The 14,518-nt window shown below is 49.4% G+C and overlaps 1 protein-coding gene across 1 annotated transcript in view; it reads right to left on the bottom strand.

The window, feature by feature from the left end:
• Nucleotides 1–14,518, bottom strand: part of CUL5 (cullin 5) — a 778,902-nt gene that overhangs the window by 695,635 nt on the left and 68,749 nt on the right. The gene's annotated exons all lie outside the window — the stretch shown is intronic.

Raw genomic sequence — 14,518 nt, 5'->3', positions numbered from 1 at the left:
TTCAAGAAAATGTTAGATAGTGAACATTTGCAAATTAACAACTTGATGTTGAGGAAAGTAACATTTCATTAGAACTACTATATACTGGAAAGATATAGAAAATAACTAATCACTGTTACCAGACTACAATATTTTCTACGGAATAAAACCCTTTCCTTCTCAAGGGCTACAATACAGTCAGAGACCATGCCACATATAAAAAGGTAGAAACATATGAGCAATGGTTCCCCTGGGAATCGTTCACATGAAGAAGCTTTCAAGGTTAATCCATAATATATATATAACCTTAAAAAACCTTTAAAAAAAACCTAAAAATTCAAGAAAGGTTAAAGTAATTAATAACTCATCCCATACGGCAACTAAAACGCTCACCTTCGCCATGCCCTACTAATCACCCCATACATTAAATCACTCATGCGATCTTTATGGACATCATTGATAATATCACTGCAACATTTGCAATTAAATTATTTGTGAGAAAACTGTGTGCATTACATGAGTTATAGTTAGTTACCTTAGGGCTTGAAAACTATAAGTGGAGAATTTCTACATTTTTTAGAGTTTAAAATGTTAAGTGGGGACTGAACATTTCACCTAACTAGAACATTAACCATTGTTTTTTCAGTGAAATATTATATATATATGCCTGTAAATGAAGGTAAAGGCATAGTAATCAAATGATTATTCAGGTCTCCTAATTAAATTACTTATAGGAGAAAAGTAAATTGTAAATTCTGCATGTATGAATTTAAATGTGTGTCGTCTATATAATGATATTAGAATGTAATAGACAACGATATAACTTTGCTCACAGGGTTTTACGTAAGTCTCCTTTCTATGTACATGCCTACAATGACGAAATGTTTTCTTAAACCTGCCTCCTTCCGTGTCAATGGTAGACACTGACGAAGGAAAACGGAAACGCGTTTGTCTGCTTAGTGTTTGTTGTCATTAAACGAACCTAAATACTTCTTCTGTGAGTGCCGGATTTCTTTTGGATTTAAGGATATCGGAGCGGCAATATATATATATATATATATATATATATATATATATATATATATATATATATATATATATATATATATATATATATATATATATATATATATATATATATATATATATATATATATATATATATATATATATATAAATTCTATGGCAAAATGAACCCCCTCATTTTGTTCCTTTGCAAATTAAATGTATTAAGTGTTACCACTTTATTCCAATCAAGATGACTTCAGGTGTGCCATACTTTTGTCATAAGTAAGACTGTTAGCGCTCTAGTTGTTGTTGAATTAAATTTGTCAACTATGAAAACAGGATTTCCTTAATTTGAACGACAAATTTCCATATTCATAATCATGAACGATTCCCACAATTAATCAATGTTGCCAATCAGTACTCCATCAATTAATTCATCCATAAATATAATACAAATCTTTGTTAAAAAATCTCAATATAATATTAAGCTATAGTATCAAAAATATATATATCTCTTTCTATGTACAATGTAAAAAATGTTAAACATAGTTGCCTATTTCACTTCTTATATACAAAGTTTGATGATGTTATGGTCCTGAAGGCATATTTTTCTATGTGATGGAAGTGGAACACCTTGGTACCCAAATCATTTGTGTCAGAATATGTTTGATCTATTAATCCAGATAGGTGTACAGGTCCTTACTCATATTTAGACCATTTGGTTGTTTTGTGTCTAATAGGAGAATATAGTGAGTCTCCAATCTGCGTAACATCCCCTCTCTGTCCCCTCCTCTTCTTTGCATCGGTACCGTATCTATCAGGAAATATCTTAGATCTTTAGGTTTTCCCCCATGCACATCGTGAAAGTGACGGGCCACCGGATAGCTCTGATCGTTATTATTGATTGCCCTTATGTGCTGTAATATACGTCTATGGCCCGGTAACTTAGAACTTCCGACGTATTTCAAATTACAGCTACATTCTAACACGTATACCACATACTCACTTTTGCAAGTAAGGTGATATTTAATACTTTGTGGTATCGTGTTAAAGGCAGTGAGATAAGAGGTCCTATTTACTCCATATGTGCAGGCTTTGCACTGAGGGCATTTGTAAAATCCCTTTCGTGCCAAAGATAGACCTGTGGAATCCTTATACTCGGGACTGCTTTTTACCAGTACGTCAGCCATGGAGGTGGCCTTACGATATGTAATTGCCGGGAACTCTGGAAGATAACCACCTATCACAGGTTCATCCCTCACCACATGCCAATTACGCTGAATGATTTTACGTAAATCCTTATGCTGTCTGTTGTAAGTTAGAATCAGCCTAGGGGGTGTTTGCATTGTTTGGGCATCAGCAATGGCTGACTGCCTACGATTGACCGTATTTTCAATCAGTTCCTCCCTTGGTCTTACAATGGATTTGGCAATTGCGGCATCAATCACTTTTGCACCATAGCCCCGTTCTAAAAACCTGGCCTTGCTATCTTGCTGATGCTTTTTGAGTTCCTCCTCCTTGCTGCATATCCTGCGTAGCCTAAGCATTTCCCCGTACGGGATGCTATATATATATGCCGAGAATGACTGTGCCGAGAATCAAGAACGCACGCACAGGAGGCCGTAGCTTCTCGGTCAACTCGGCTTCGCTTTGGAACTCCCTCCCATTGACATTACGTGCGGAACCAGGCCATATGCGCTTCCGGAAGATACTTTAAACCTTCCTCTTTCCTAACTGATCCCCTGCCTCCGCGCCCCCTCGAGTCTGATTCTATCTCAGCGCTGGGATGCCTCCTGGTAACCACGCGCTTTACAAAAAAGCCTTACATTACATTACATTACATATACATACCATATAACATAGCCGCGCTTAGTCAAGAGGACTTTCTCAAACTCTGCAATAAAATCAACTACGGCTCGCCTGCAGATCCCTTAAGACCAGCACAATTCAGAGCAGCAGATTGGACAGTACTGGGCGCACTCTGAGATATCATTAACTCGTCCTTCTCCACTGCTAAGATACCCTCCAGGTGGAAACAGGCATGGGTCTCCCCCGTCATAAAAAAACCTACGTTAGACCCCACTCTGCCTGAAGATTTCAGACCTATATCACTGCTTCCCTGGCCAGCTAAAGTGGCGAGTCCCATGTCAATACCATCTTGACAAAATTTCTTGTGACCAATTCCATTCTTGACAGGTCTCAGCATGGCTTCCGTGCTGGCCACAGCACAGAAACAGCTCTCCTGGGTGTGACGGAGCATCTCCGGGCCATATTAGATTCTGGCGAGACGGCAGCACTGATTTTGTTAGATCTCAGTGCTGCCTTCGATACGGTATCACACGAGGTGCTGCTGCTCAGGCTAGAGGAGGCAGGAATATCGGGACGAGCTCTTAATTGGCTTAAAGCATTCCTTTCTGAGAGATCATTTAGGGTGTCCATTCCCCCATACCTCTCTAAAGAGCGCTCCATCAGACAAGGAGTTCCCCAGGGTTCAGCGCTCAGCCCTACCCTATTTAACCTATATGTCCGACCACTGGCTGAGGTAGCCAGGAGAGGGGGGCTGTCGTTGGTATCCTATGCTGACGACACCCAGCTAGTGGTGACATTAAGGGATGCAGGTGGTCTGAGTGCACAGAACTTCAAACAAAGTCTCACCGACATAACCAACTGGATGACATCTAACTTCCTTCAGCTTAACGCTGGTAAGACAGAGGTATTGGTGGGGGGAAAAGAGGCAGCGGCCTGGGGCGATAAATAGTGTCCGGAGTCACTCGGCAAACTGCCTGAACCTAAAAGTCTTGTGAAAAACCTTGGAGTCTGGGTGGATTCCGCCCTTAACTTCACTCATCAGACCAAAAAGGTAGCTGCCACGTGCTTCGGGATCTTACGGAACCTTAAGCCGATTCTTAAGTTCTTTGACCCTCAGACGCGCCAACTTGTAGTGCAGGCAGCTATCCTCTCTCGGCTGGACTACGCAAGTTTGCTTCTCCTAGGGGTAAACATAGCGGAGAAAGCAAGACTGCAACGAGTTCAGAATGCAGCAGTAAGAGCTTTGACTGGTCTCCCTCGGCATCAATCAGTGGCAAGTACGCTAATCAAACTCCACTGGCTGCCAGTAGAGAAGAGGATACACTTCAAGACCCTATGTCTTGCATTTAAAATCCTGAAAACCGCTTCTCCCCCCATGCTAAGTCCACTATTAACACGGTATACACCCCGGCGCACTCTGCGCTCGGAAGGACAGAACCTCGCAGTCGTCCCCCGTGTCAATTTGGCACGGATGGGCGGCCGATCCTTCCGGTACTTGGCAGCCAAGCTCTGGAATGCCCTACCCCCCCGGATCCGCGGTCTGAATGACCTTCTGTCCTTCAGGAAAGCTATAAAAACCCACCTCTTCTGCTAAAATGCTCTATGTTATATAAGTTGCAACCAACATCCGCAGTAACCGTTTCTCCTCATTGGTGCAGCGCCGGGACGCCCCTTTGCTGTGGCAGCCGAGCGCTATAGAAATCTATATAACATAACAGAAAAAATATATAATATTTCACTGAAATATATATATTTCTATCTTCACAGTTTCCGGTCGGAAAACAATGGGCTGTCTCGGGTGGTCTGAGACGGGATGCCGGAACTCCCTCGTATGCTTTGCACAAATCCCTGTCAATAACAGGAAACACTCGGACTCTCTGAAATCCTGCAGATATCTTTATTGGCAAGTTAAAAAACGACGCATTTCAGCTTTACGCCGTGGTCACGCTCGCGGAAGCCAAAAATCACCATGGTTATATTCACTTCCTATCACTCACTAGAGGAAGGACTAACCATAAAAAATGTATATACAAACCAACAACAGTCTCAGCCATTTTGAAATGTGCAAATTTATTCAATATACGTGAAATGACAAATACAACAAGAATATACAATTGATAAATCCTAGGTGCAGGCGTGCTTAGAACCTTGCTAGGGGGTCTTCATCAGGACGGGGGTAAGGAGAGCGGGGCAATCGATCTGATATGCTCGTGTCGTTTAGTTATCTAAGATGTCACTGGACACCAGGATTCGGCTGTTAGTATCGTGTCTGATATAGGAATGGTATGTTATTTTCGACGTCTTTTTGTCGCAATCTGCAGCGGTGTAACCACCGGCAGAAGTGGGAAAACCTTTTGAAGCGGCACAAAGTCTTGGCCGGAGCGAAGAAATCGCGTTCAAATTTCGCCTCGTAGTAACCATAGAAGTCTGCAACTGGATCACGGTAAGAGCGTATCAGGGATTTTCAGAAAGGCATCAAACAGCTGTTGATTTTGTGCCGCTTCAAAAGGTTTTCCCACTCCCGCTCTCCTTACCCTCGTCCTGATGAAGACCCCCTAGCAAGGTTCTAAGCACGCCTGCACCTACCTGGGTCGAAACGTCGACATCTTCCTTCTGTGTTCAGCCTCCTTTTTGAAATATAATTTGTGATTTTATGTTGAGGCATGATTATTTAATTTAAATTTGATTTGTACTTTTCAAGTATCTTTACTGCATTTGGGTACTAATGACCAATTTATGTAATTCCCATACCTTCACTATCCCATCACTACCCTTCCTTGAACCCATCCCCCTGGGGCACCATATGCGTTTGACTGTGCATGGATTTTTATAAAAGATTCTGTATGCTACACGTTGTGATTATAAACAATGCTGTTATAAATATTTCTTGTATGAGCTCTTTATCTTGCAACTATTGAGTGTTCATTTGGGACCACTTTGTTAGTACCACTTATCTGCCCAGGTCCCAGTGATTTCTTGTGTTAACCCGTGTTTCTACAGCACAACAATGTAAATCGGCAATGTGCATGCACAGACTCTCGCCCCAGTGGGCATACAAATGCATGGTAATACTAATAAATGTTGTGCACCACCATAATGCAAAGCTCATCTTAATGTTTCAGCAAACCATATTGCCCCAGTAGGCCCATATCTGTTAAAATGATAATTACAGTACAGACAGCCTCCTTGCACACCTTTGCCCCACAAGATGGGACAAGGGATTTTTCTTATGCATTCATACTCATATTGTACCTGCTCATATTCACCATATTATCCTTTGGTGAGTGCTTATATAAGGTTACTTGTTTTAATTTAGTTGGGGTGTTTGGGCAGCAAGAGCTGAACATGCTGAATTGGCAGGCCATTTGAAGCTTATTATGCAACACTGTAGGGACGGGGTCTGAGAGGAAGTCTCTGCAGAAAAAGATAGCATGCAACATGTCAGACAAGTCAGGTTTTGCCAGTGGCGGCTGGTGACATTTGAAAGTGGTGGGCGTAAAACAATTGTCGTACTTCACTGCAGCGAGCGAGCCTGAACCACCTACGGGGGATTTGGGGGTTCTCTCCCTTAGAAAATTTTGAAAAAAGAGCGGGCAAATGGTGCATTTTCAAGCAAACCAGAAGGTGTGAAGAACAGCTCAGTCAATACTACTGTTTAGAGATGTGAGAGTTAAGAAACCTTTTAGAAGTTTGACACATAATGAAAATGCTCTGGGAATATGGAACTAAAATGAACAACAATTTACTAGTACTGCAGTAGCACAACTATTCTTAATCATACTGGATAGAATCCTTTATGAAATTGCCAATTTTTTATGAGCTGTAGAGGACAATCTTTGCGTGTGCTGATATAAATGTGTGCAACTGTTTACATAGATGTGTCTGGGATTCCAAACAGGCGACCCGGAGAAGAAAAGGCAGGAAGATTGAACGAGCCACGGGTACCCCTGGAACAAAGGGGATACGTTTCACTCGTGGAAAGGAGGTTCGGAGAACTATCATGGTCTTCGGTGTACAGGACTTCTTTACTTGCCATCTATCACAACTAGACTGCTAAAACTTCCTCACTCATGACAATTAGACTTCACAGCATACATCTGACCTAGAACAGTCTAGAACCAACCTAAAAAGTAGCTGAGAAGGAAACCCATGTCCTCCACAAAATAATTGGCGTCAACTGTGGTGAGCAGGAGGTAGCAACATCTGCCCTTCCTTCTTTGTTGGAGCTCCTTCGTAGTTGCAGATGCACACCCACTAGAAGAGACTGGTTTGTCAATGCAGAGGTCAGGCGTTCCTGGCATACCTCAGTAATAAGTACCCTGTTTTTAATTTCCCACATGAAATGATTGCTATGTGCCCCCTTAACTGCATTGTTCCACCCCCGAAGAGCCGGGGACACCATTCACTGAATTCAAAGCTAGTGTCAGAATGGCACGTGGCCGTAAAATACGACTTTGACATTGGTTCAAGTCCAGGTCGAGGAGCTAAATAAAATACACATAGGTGGTCCTGCTTGGCGCTTTTCCCCTGTCATTACTGAGCCACCTCACACAGTGTCAACCGCTGATCAGGAGGGAGAAAGGGGGTCACATAATCTCAAATGTTTGTCACCCTTCCGGGCGCGGTGAACGGAGCTGAGGTCACTGTCAGGCCTGCAGTGATTTTACCCACCCTCTGCATCAGTACCACACGGTGTGTGTTGGTTGTCCCTTTACTACTGGAAACATTCAAAAGGAAACATTTAGAGTGTACAGTTAATTGCAGTAGCAATGAGCTAAGTCCCAAAATGTAGATTTTTCAATTAAAGTCAGACTAATTGCATTTACCTAAAAGGTAACTTCAGGCATTTTTAAATCTGTTGTTAAAGCGATGAAGAGCTCACCTGAATCTTTATAAAAGACGTATTAGGCTAGAATAACTTAACGCTACAATCTAATACAAAATTTCTGCCAAGTTCAAGAACCCACCACGACATGCAATTTATTTAAAAGTATAGTTTGAGGGGCGTGGTTTGGATGGTGGCCTGAGCGGGCGTGTGCTCCGGAGGCTCCCCGTTCCGAACCCCAGTAAGCCCGTGAAATAGCCAATCGGACTCCCCCAAATGGTCGGCACCTGGCCCGGCACCGACGGGGGACCCACTGAGAGTGCCGGCAGGACGAAAAACCGAGCCGCCGCTGCCGGAGAGCCTTCCCCGCGTCCACTCGGCGAGACCCGGCTCCGAGAAAATGGCAGCAGTCCCAGCCGACTGTTAGCACTGAGCCGCCTCGCAAAGTTCTGCCACGAATCGGACTTCGGCGAGAAGCTGCCCGGCACGACCAGCCCAAATCAGGCGGACCGAGAGGACCGGAGGCACCCGCTACGGGCAGTGGTGAGCGGGAAGAGCTGTGGGAGACAACTGCGACTGGGCCCGAGGAGCTGCAAATCGAGGCCCGGGATCGGGGCCTGCTCCGGGTCGCCACCAGGCAGCACTAGCGCTCTGGCGCATAGAGCAGAGCAAACACCGAGGCAGGGTGCCCCTGCCACAACAGCGAGAGTCCGCAGGGAGCAGCTGAGACACCGGAGAGCCAGGAGCCGAGGCGGGTGAGAGGAGGAGGCAGCAAGGCGCGGGCAGCACCGTAATCGAGCCCCCGGGGACAGCGCGGCGGCGCGGAAGGAGGCCGGAAAGCGCCTAACGCAGCAGCTAGGGCCTAAGATCAGACCCGAGCCCTGGGACGTGGGCCCCCGCAGCAGCGCTCACGCCTGCACGAGCGAACTAAGGGGATAAGCGGCAGCAGAAAGCAGCAAAGGAGCCGGGCGTGAAGGTGAGGCGCAGTGCGCCTGGCTGGAGGCGGCGCAACCGACATGCGGGCAGGGAGGCAACGAGCACATTGAGCCCCAAGCGCAGGCCGAGTGCACCTTCATTTCGAGCACCTCTCAACCAGGGTGGTGCAGCGGCGCGAAGAGTGAGTTAGGCGGCCTCAAGGCCCCGGACTAAGCCACGGCCACGGGGCACTACTGCACTCGCACAAGCGCTGCTGGCAAGGGAACGGAGAGGCCAGACAGTGGAGGCTTGCCCCTTACACGTGTCTTACTTTAGGAGTGACAACCAGAAGCTAGTGACCTCATGTCCTCGCTACGCCTAGGCGGGTCCCATACCCTCTGCTCACGAAGAACTCGCGGTCTCTCCCCAGTGAGGGTCCAAACTCTGCTCACGGAAGACAGGGGAGCTTGGCCCGGACATACCGATAGGGAACGGACAGGCTGGACCCACGAGGTAACGGGAACCCCACCCCCGATGCGCTGGACCCATGATCTCAGGTGCATCGGCGAGAATTAACGCCTGACTGAGCCGTAACGGAAGCAAACCGGAGGGACCACACAGAGACCCAATCTCAGGAAGAGGTTGAACACTAAACCAGCAGAGCCACTCCCTTTGTATAGCCGGTCATTCAGGATACCTTGGGGGGACAGGGTTGGAAGCACCATGGCGACGGGGCGCGGGCGCAGAGGAGGGCGCACAATAACAGACATGCTAACAAAAGGCGCCCCTAAAAATGAGAAAAGCCCGTCCCCACCTGCGGCGGAGAAGGATGCAGCGGGGCAAGATGACGGGGAGGGGCCCCCATCACGAAAGCGTACTTGGAGACCATTTTCAACTCCCTCCGGGAAGACTTCCAAACTTTGAAGCAAGCCATGGCGGGAGACTTCAGAGAGTTGCGCCGCGATGTTGATGGGCTGGGGGAACGAGTGGCTGCGGTGGAGTAGGTGAACCAAACTAGGAGCGAAGAAATTGAGCAACTCCAGCAAGAAGTGGTCCGCCTCCGCGAGCAACAAGTCGACCTGCAGGCGCATGCAGAGGACCTGGAGAACCGGTCCCGAAGGAATAACATACGGGGCGTGCCACCTCAAGCAGAAGGGAGCAGCATATCTCACTTCTTACAAGGCCTATTTCGGGAGATCCTAGGGGAAACAGACGATTTTGTCATTCGCATTGACAGGGCGCACAGGGTGGGCCTTGCACGCCGGGCACCTGCCCCTCCCCCGGATATCCTAGCATTTCTGCCGGACTTTCCCTTAACCCCTCCCCTGCTGATGACGGAACCGCTCCGTCATCAGCCGCAGTCGCGCTGTGCTGATGACGGAGTGGTTCCGTCATGGCCCGCCCGGCACGCCTGCGCGGATTCCGGATTGAGCGGGGCGGGCCATGACGGAACCGCTCCGCCATAAGCACAGCGCAACCGACGCTGGTGACGGAGCGGTTCCGTCACCAGCATGCGCCCGCCGCTCTTCCGCCCCGCCCCCTTAGCACTGCAGCGGAATAGCCGCCGCAGTGAAGGGGTTAAAAGAGAGAATCCTAAAAGAGGCACGCCAGAAACAGCCTTTCCAATACCGTGGCGTCCCTGTGGCGCTGTTTCAGGACCTGTCGGCAATCACCCAACAGAAGAGGAAAACCTTCAGACCGGCTACCACGTTCTTGCGAGACAAAGGGATTCCTTATTCCTGGGGACATCCTTTCAGGTTAATCTTCAAATGGAACGGGGCCCTGCAGCAGCTCAGGTCATTCCGGGACACCTGCACACTACTGGGCATCGATCCAGACGAGGACACGTCAAAAGAAGATACAGCTCAACACTCCTCGCACAGCGGCACGCCGCGTGCACCACGAGATGGTTGGCAACGAGTGGGCCGCAGGCATTCCCCCAAAGCGTCTCTCAGACCGGATCCGGCAACGATGGCACAAGAACAAGCGTCAGCAATTCAGGAGGTGTCCAAGGACACGGCAGCAGTGGACTGACAACTCCAGACGCAGCAAGTGTGGGGGTTTCTTCTGCATTTCCATTGCATAGGGCTGGGGGGGCGGGACGGGGGGCCAACGGGGCCGCCACTGCCACTTACTCCCTTATCTCGTGACACTACCACAGGCCTGGGCTGCGTTTGAATAGGCCTGGGACTATGATTGTTAGCTGGGTGTTCGCGGTTGGGGTTAGGGAGGGGGGCGTTGAGGGAGGGGGCGGGATGGGGGGGGGGGAGGTGTGGAGCGCGGGGGACGGTTTGGGGGGTTGGGTAGGGCGGGACGAGGCGGGTGGGTTGGGGCAGGGTTGAGGGGGGTGGGAGGGCACCGGTGTGTTCCGTTCAACAAGGCAACGGGCAGGGTCTCAAGAGAAGGCCACCGTTCACGACACAGAGAGACAAGATACACACACCCCCATGGCTGAGGAGATAATTCAGGTTCTCACCTTGAACGTCAAGGGACTCAATAACCCCATCAAAAGAAGAGCGGTGGTATCCTATTTGGAGAACTCAGGTGCAGCCGTATGCTTGCTACAGGAGACGCATTTACTCTCCAAGGACTGGCACCGTATGAGGTCCAGGGCCTTTCCGCTACAATTCTATTCCTCCACCAATGAGAAAAAGGCAGGGGTTGCTCTGCTATTCGCACAACACTTTAAGGGCAGGGTGGGAGTCAATATCTCAGAAACCAAAGGCAGACTCCTGGCATAAGACGCCCTCATACGGGATTTGTCGATCACAATAGGGTCCATATACGCTCCCAATACTAAACAGGAAGCCTTTCTTAAAGGGGCTCTAGCTGATGTGATAGGGACAAACACGAGGTACACGCTGGTGGGTGGGGACATCAATTTGGTAATGGACACAGAGAAAGACAGGTCGGGTCAGCGGTTTGGCGCCACAGGGGCAATCTCCACCGAAGGGGGACAATGGCTGTAGAGGGTTCATAGATCTTTGGAGGGGGGCTCATCCCACATCCACGGGGTACACCTTTTACTCACATGTACACCGCACGTACGCTAGGATTGATCACTTCCTAGGCTCCACAGACCTGGCCCCCTTGGTCCGAGATATCGAGGTCGTCCCGGCAGCCTTATCGGACCACGACGCGGTGGCGATTTGATTGACGGTCTCCCGCGTGCAGACGCGTAAAGGTAAGTGGCGTCTTCGAGAGAACCTGCTCCAGCGTAAAGGGGTCGCACAGCAGCTTTCCAAAAGCATTGCAGATTACCGGAGCATAAATGACACTGGCGAAGTGGCTATGTCCGCAGTCTGGGGAGCACTCAAGGCGGTGGTACGGGGGGAACTAATTGCGCTCGCAGCGGTGGACAACCGGGAGCACAAAGACAGACGCCAGGTGCTATCGGAGCAAGTACTGGAACTCAAACGCGTTCATAGGCGGACAGAGGCCCCCCGGATTTAGCGCAAGCTTAAGGCGGCCTGGGCACAACTCACGAGCCTGGACCTCGACCGCGCAGAGGTCACTGCGCTGCGCCTTCGCCACACGTATTATGTGGGGGGGACAAGACCAGACGGTTACTGGCCAGTAAACTCAAAGCCAAAGTCCTCCGCTCCACGATCCCTATTATTCACGGAGAGGAAGGGAGAGAGGTCCGAGAAGACGATCAAATAGCAGAGGCATTCAGGGCGTTCTACGCCTCCTTATATACAGCCGACCTGACCCTAGACACTGATGCAGGGGAAGCATACCTCGTTGAGGCAGCGGTTACAGCCCTCAATGAGACGAACGCTCAGTCTCTAGATGCCCCTATACGCTTGGAGGAAGTAAGATCAGCAATTGCACGCCTTAAACCGCTGAGGGCTCCGGGCCCGGACGTTTTTTCCGCGGGGTTCTATAAAAGGTTTGCCCCCTTCTAGCCCCAGTATTGACTAGACTATTCAACTCAATTCAGGGTCCTGGCTCCATTCCACAGGACATGTTAGAAGCAGACATAATCGTCCTGCCGAAACCGGGCAAAGACACAACCCAATGCGCGGCCTACCGACCGATCTCACTGCTTAACCTGGACCTGAAACTTTTTACCGGGATTCTGGCCGCTAGGCTCGGCCCATGCCTCCCAGGTATAATAGACCCCGATCAGGCAGGTTTTATACCTAACCGTCAATGTGCTGAAAACACCAAGCGCCTGATGCACGTCATCGACAAGGCCCACTTCAATGAATCAGACGTGGCCCTCTTATCGGTCGACGCCGAAAAAGCGTTCGACAGGGTAGACTGGAAACACCTAGACAGAACGCTGGCAAGGTTCGGCGTAGGTGAGAGATTCCGCTCTTGGGTCGCCAGCTGCTACGCGGCACCACGGGCAACCATCAGGGTCAACGGAATAGGTTCCCGACCCTTTGACATCAGGAGTGGTACCAGGCAAGGATGCCCACTCTCGCCACTCTTCTTCGCCCTGTATATAGAACCGTTCGCACAGCGCGTAAGGGACAACCAGTCCATCACAGGCATCAGCTTCGGGGGAGAAAGACAAACCATCAGCCTATACGTGGACGACATCTTAGTGGCCATGGACAACCCCGGGACGTCGATCCCTGCCTTCCTTAGCGAGATGGCGATGTTCGGGAGAGTTTCGGGCTTTAAAATGAACGTCGAGAAATCGGTGATCCTACCCTTAGGGCGCAATACACGCCTATCCAACAGAGGTCTGTTGCAACTTGGGGGCCTATCCAACAGCATGCCGCTGCGGTATCCGGGGATTACCCTAACACCTACTACGGCCCAAACGGTTGAACACAATTACACAAAGCTTCTTGCCCATATCCAGGGGGACATCCATCGATGGTGACAGCAACCGCTCTCCTGGCTTGGACGCGCGATGCCGGTCAAAATGTCCCTGTTACCCAAAGTGCTATACCTCTTTCAAACTATCCCGATCACTCCACCTATAGGGATGATTAAGAAATTTCAAGACACCATACAACAGTTTGTCTGGGCTGGAAAACGTCCCCGGCTTCGCCGGGATCTAGCCATGCGGACGACCGCTGAGGGCGGACTGGGCGTTCAGGACTTACAAAGATACTTTCAGGAGGCACAGTTATGCTACCTCTTAGAATGGTCCCGCCCGACTTCTGAGAAACGCTGGTTATTCCAAGACAGGGCGATGGCGGGCATGCCGTTATGGAGAATCCTGTTCCTGGCACGGCCGGACAGACCAGCGTACATTAAAAGATCTCCCGTCACCCGGACACTCCTCCAGGTGTGGGACGCGGTGGCGGTCGCTAAAAGCCTCACGTCTTTTCCGTCGCCGATGACACCCCTGCTAGATAATCCGGCCTTCCCGCCCGGGATGGCCCCTAGTTCATTCCCTCAATGGCGACGGTCGGACTGTAGGTCAGCCGGGCACCTGTTTGATACAGAGGGCTTCATGCAATTGGACAACATACAAGACATGTATGGGATCGAAAATCTACAACGATTCCAGTACTTTCAGCTCCGACATTGGCTAACGAATAAGGACACCGTATCACAGGTTAGCCGACACCTCACGGCGTACGAGAAATTGCTCGTCACAAAAACCACTGATACTCGGGCCATCACGGAATTGTACAAACTATTGGCCCCCCCTTCTCTCACAACACGATCCGTGGGTCAGAGACGGTGGGAGCGAGAGTTAGGGCGCACACTCAGAGATAAGGAATGGCAGGATATTTATTACAGAGCCCATCACACAGCCAGAAACGTGGTCAGCCGGGAATCGGCAGTTAAGGTGGCATATTATTGGCACTTGACTCCGGCGCGGCTCCACCAGAGTAACCCGCGTCGTGATCCCGTTTGCTGGAGGGGCTGCAGCCAAATTGGGACCATGATGCACCTGTTATGGGAATGTGCGGAAGTGCGGGAATACTGGGAGGTAGTGCTCCGGGATATAGACCAACACTGAAACAGAAATCCCTCACTTTCCCGCTTACACGGTCTTGGGCCTTCCGA

This window comes from Lissotriton helveticus, chromosome 8 (assembly GCF_964261635.1).
Source record: "Lissotriton helveticus chromosome 8, aLisHel1.1, whole genome shotgun sequence".
Lineage (NCBI taxonomy): Eukaryota > Metazoa > Chordata > Amphibia > Caudata > Salamandridae > Lissotriton > Lissotriton helveticus.
Note: the sequence above shows the minus strand (reverse complement) of the source record. Positions and strands in the feature narration are given on the sequence as shown.